We start from the raw sequence: 5,823 nt of genomic DNA on the forward strand, positions 1-5,823 counted from the left end.
TTTAATTAGTGTTTGTGCCAAGTAGAACCTTTGGGAAGACTTGGGGAAAGTCTTTGCGATCTTGCTGTAAAAACAGAAACTTTAGCGCTCACGAGATTAGCTACAACTTTTTACTGGAGAGTGCTATTTAGTTTATTCTTTTTTCAGATAATTAATATACAAATTCCTCACGTCCAGATATTTATTTTAGAATTTTTGGAGTTCCAGAACTTTGCGTTAGTTACAGATTACTACAGACTGTTCTGTTTTTGACAGATTCTGTTTTTCGCGTGTTGTTTGCTTATTTTGATGAATCTATGGCTAGTAATGGAGTTTACAAACCATAGAAAAGTTGGAATACAGTAGTTTTAACACCAATATAAATAAATAATGAGTTCATTACAGTATCTTGAAGTGGTGTTTTGTTTTCTTTCGCTAACGGAGCTCACGAGATTTTCTGTTAAGTTTTGTGTTGTGAAGTTTTCAAGTTTTGGGTAAAGATTTGATGGATTATGGAACAAGGAGTGGAAAGAGCCTAAGCTTGGGGATTCCCAAGGCACCCCAAGGTAAAATCTAAGGACAACCCAAAAAGCCTAAGCTTGGGGATGCCCCGGAAGGCATCCCCTCTTTTGTCTTCGTCCATCGATAACTTTACTTGGAGCTATATTTTTATTCACCACATGATATGTGTTTTGCTTGAAGCGTCTTGTATGATTTGAGTCTTTGCTTTTTAGTTCACCACAATCATCCTTGCTGTACACACCTTTTGAGAGAGACACACATTATTCGAAATTTATTAGAATACTCTATGTGCTTCACTTATATCTTTTGAGTTAAACAATTTTGCTCTAGTGCTTCACTTATACCTTTTAGAGCACGGTGGTGGTTATATTTTATAGAAATTATTGATCTCTCATGCTTCACTTATATTATTTTGAGAGTCCTTTAGAACAGCATGGTAATTTGCTTTGGTTATAAAATTTGTCCTAATATGATAGGCATCCAAGATAAAAGTTATAAAGTGCATTGAATACTAAGAGAAGTTTGATTCTTTATAATTGTTTTGAGATATGAAGATGGTGATATTAGATTCAAGCTAGTTGAGTAGTTGTGAATTTGAGAAATACTTGTTCTAAAGTTTGTGATTCCCGTAGCATGCACGTATGGTGAACTGTTATGTGATGAAGTCGGAGCATGATTTATTTATTGATTGTCTTCCTTATGAGTGGCGGTCGGGGACGAGCGATGGTCTTTTCCTACCAATCTATCCCCCTAGGAGCATGCGCGTAGTACTTCATTTCGATAACTAATAGATTTTTGCAATAAGTACTTGAGTTCTTTATGACTAATGTTGAGTCCATGGATTATACGCACTCTCATCCTTCCACCATTGCTAGCCTCTCTACTACCACGCACCTTTCGCCGGTATCATACACCCACCATATACCTTCCTCAAAACAGCCACCATACCTACCTATTATGGCATTTCCATAGCCATTCCGAGATATATTGCCATGCAACTTACCACCGTTCCATTTATTATGACACGCTTCATCATTGTCATATTGCTTTGCATGATCATGTAGTTGACATCGTATTTTTGGCAAAGCCACCTTCATAATTATTTCATACATGTCACTCTTGATTCATTGCATATCCTAGTACACCGTTGGAGGCATTCACATAGAGTCATATTATGTTCTAAGTAACGAGTTGTAATTCTTGAGTTGTAAGTAAATAAAAGTGTGATGATCATTATTAGAGCATTGTCCCATGTGAGGAAAGGATGATGGAGGCTATGATTCCCCGATAAGTCGGGATGAGACTCCGGACGAAAAAAAAAGGGGAGAGAAAAGAGGCCAAAAAAAGAGAGAAGGCCCAACCAAAAAAATATGAGAGAAAAAGAGAGAAGGGACAATGTTACTATCCTTTTTCCACACTTGTGCTTCAAAGTAGCACCATGATCTTCATGATAGAGAGTCTCCTATGTTGTCATTTTCATATACTAGTGGGAACTTTACATTATAGAACTTGGCTTGTATATTCCAATGATGGGCTTCCTCAAAATGCCCTAGGTCTTCATGAGCAAGCGAGTTGGATGCACACCCACTTAGTTTCTTTTGTTGAGCTTTCATACACTTATAGCTCTAGTGCATCCGTTGCATGGCAATCCCTACTCACTCACATTGATATCTATTGATGGGCGTCTCCATAGCCCATTGATACGCCTAGTTGATGTGAGACTATCTTCTCCTTTTTTTGTCTTCTCCACAACCACCATTCTATTCCACCTATAGTGCTATGTCCATGGCTCACGCTCATATATTGCGTGAAGATTGAAAAAAGTTTGAGAACATCAAAAGTATGAAACAATTGCTTGGCTTGTCATTGGGGTTGTGCATGATTTAAATACTTTGTGCGGGGAAGATAGAGCATAGCCAGACTATATGATTTTGTAGGGATAGCTTTCTTTGGCCATGTTATTTTGAGAAGACATGATTGCTTTGTTAGTATGCTTGAAGTATTATTATTTTCATGTCAATATTAAACTTTTATCTTCAATCTTTCGGATCTGAACATTCATGCCACAATAAAGAGAAATACATTGAAGAATATGCTAAGTAGCATTCCACATCAAAAAATCTGTTTTTATCATTTACCTACTCGAGGACGAGCAGGAATTAAGCTTGGGGATGCTTGATACGTCTCCAACGTATCTATAATTTTTGATTGCTCCATGATATTATATATTCTTTTTTGGATGTTTAATGGGCTTATTTATACACTTTTATATTACTTTTGGGACTAACCTATTAACCCAAGGCCCAGTGCAAATTGTTGTTTTTTTGCCTATTTCAGTGTTTCGCGGAAAAGGAATATCAAACGGAGTCCAAACGGAATGAAACCTTCGGGAGAGTTATTTTTGGAACAAACATGATCCAGAGGACTTGGAGTGGACATCAAGCAATCAACGAGGAGGCCACGAGGCAGGGGGCGCGCCTACCCCCCTGGGCGCGCCCTCCACCCTCGTGGGCCCCTCGTGGCTCCACCGACCTACTTCTTCCTCCTATATATACCTACGTACCCCGAAACCATCGAGGAGCACCACAAAAACCTAATTCCACCGCCGCAACCTTCTGTACCCGTGAGATCCCATCTTGGGGCCTTTTCCGGCGTCCTGCCGGAGGGGGCATCGATCACGGAGGACTTCTACATCAACACCATAGCCTCTCCGATGATGTGTGAGTACTTTACCACAGACCTTTGGGTCCATAGTTATTAGCTAGATGGCTTCTTCTCTCTCTCTTTGGATCTCAATACAAAGTTCTCCTCGATCTTCTTGGAGATCTATTTGATGTAACTCTTTTTGTGGTGTGTTTGTCGAGATCCGATGAATTGTTGGTTTATGATCAAGATTATCTATGAACAATATTTGAATCTTCTCTGAATTCTTTTATGTATGATTGGTTATCTTTGCAAGTCTCTTCGAATTATCAGTTTGGTTTGGCCTACTAGATTGATCTTTCTTGCAATGGGAGAAGTGCTTAGCTTTGGGTTCAATCATGCGGTGCTCGATCCCAGTGACAGTAGGGGAAACGACACGTATTGTATTGTTGCCATCGAGGATAAAATGATGGGGTTTATATCATATTGCATGAGTTTATCCCTCTACATCATGTCATCTTACCTAATGCGTTACTCTGTTCTTATGAACTTAATACTCTAGATGCATGCTGGATAGCGGTCGATGTGTGGAGTAATAGTAGTAGATGCAGGCAGGAGTCGGTCTACTTGTCGCGGACGTGATGCCTATATACATGATCATGCCTAGATATTCTCATAATTATGCACTTTTCTATCAATTGCTCGACAGTAATTTGTTCACCCACCGTAATACTTATGCTATCTTGAGAGAAGCCACTAGTGAAACCTATGGCTCCCGGGTCTATCTTCCATCAACTAGCTATTTCTCTTACCGTTTATTTTGCAATCTTTACTTTTAATCTTTATCATAAAAATACCAAAAATATTATCTTACCATCTCTATCAGATCTCACTTTTGCAAGTGGCCGTGAAGGGATTGACAACCCCTTTATCGCGTTGGTTGCAAGGTTCTTATTTGTTTGTGTAGGTACGAGGGACTTGCGTGTGGCCTCCTACTGGATTTATACCTTGCTTCTCAGAAACTGAGGGAAATACTTATGCTACTTTGCTGCATCACCCTTTCCTCTTCAAGGGAAAACCAACGCAGTGCTCAAGAGGTAGCAACGACACAGATTTGAATTTTCAACCAATTTATATGTATTAGAGCATGTGCATGTAGTTCAAATTTGAATTGTGCACATGAATGCATAGAAAACTTAGTTAATGTATAAAAATGTCCAAGCGAACCCAGAAAAATCCCAAAAATTGACACAACACTCCTGTTGTTCTATGTTGACACTAGGAAAAATTTGAAATCGAGACGAGGCAACAGATATCGTTTCGTCCAGAAAGGTGAAACGTTCCCTACCGAAACCATCACACTTGTGGTGATAAGCTCTGGTTTATGAGAAGCTTATTCCCAAACCTGCCCCAAATGGGACAAAAAATTACCACGGCATGTTGATGCCGCTACATGATAGCATGCCAAGTTTCATGAATTTTGGACGAATTTTGGATTTACTAGAATTACAAAAGCAAGTACGTCGATGTTTGCCGGAGAGCCACGGTGCCGTGGTGTTCAAATTTCATCCCCATTTCTTGCATGGGAAATAAGCATAAACCCATGGACACATATATGATTTTACAACCCATGTTGGTGCACAGGAGCATGTGCATGTAGTTTAATTTTGAATTGTGCACCTGATGTCGGTGTCCTGGGAACGGGGGTCTTGGATCAGATTCATTCCATCCCGGCACGCACAAGCTCACCGAGCTCAAGAACACCTCTCCTCAGGAGGCTGTTCTTCCCTTGTACTTGTTCATCCCCAGCCTACAAGGCAATCCACCACACCACACTGGAGTAGGGTATTACACCACATCGGTGGCCCGAATCAGTATAAACTCTTGCTTCCCTTGATCCTTGGGTTCGGCGGGCTAGGCCTTGAGATCGTTGTGTGAGTGAGGTAGAGATGGAGAGAGATCTTCATGCGCACCCCAGTGTTCGAACCTCAAGGGTTTGCCGGAACCCATAATCCGACACCTGAAATGGCTAGAAAACCAATTTAATGTATAAAATGTTCAAACGAACCCTGAATAATTCCAATTCTTATACGACACACATATAGTTGCATGTTCACTGCAGATAAAAGGTTTAGCAATTCAAACACCGTCCATTGCCGCTGTGACCCCATTATGTAATTCAAATCAAGATGAAAAGTCAAGTAGATCGCACACAGTTTATTATCACCAACCGTGTGAGATGCAACACAAAATATCGTGGAGCACCATCGGTGTATAGTATGCCTATGGCTTACGTGAGAAGGTGCGTCGGCTATAGTCCACAGCCGGCGTGTCAAGCACACTAGCTCGCTCCCCAAATACTCCCGCCTCTGCATCCCTCGCAATCTCGAAAATATTACTGCCTCGTAATCTCGAAAATATCTACCGCCTGGAAGGTTTTAATGTTTGATAGCACACGATTAGTATGTGCGGACCGTGTGTGATGTCTGTTACTCCCGCTCTGCTTCAGTCCCTTGATTCAAATTTTTAGTAGCCCCGGCATTTTACTCCCGCCTCTGCATCCCTCGCAATCTCAAAAATATCTGCTCGCCCTTGATCCAAATTTTCAGTAGCCCCGCCTTGTTACTCCCGCCTAGTAAATTTTTTAGTTGCCACAGTATTTCCTCAAACACCACCTTC

Source organism: Triticum aestivum, chromosome 1D (genome assembly GCF_018294505.1).
Source record: "Triticum aestivum cultivar Chinese Spring chromosome 1D, IWGSC CS RefSeq v2.1, whole genome shotgun sequence".
Taxonomy (NCBI): domain Eukaryota; kingdom Viridiplantae; phylum Streptophyta; class Magnoliopsida; order Poales; family Poaceae; genus Triticum; species Triticum aestivum.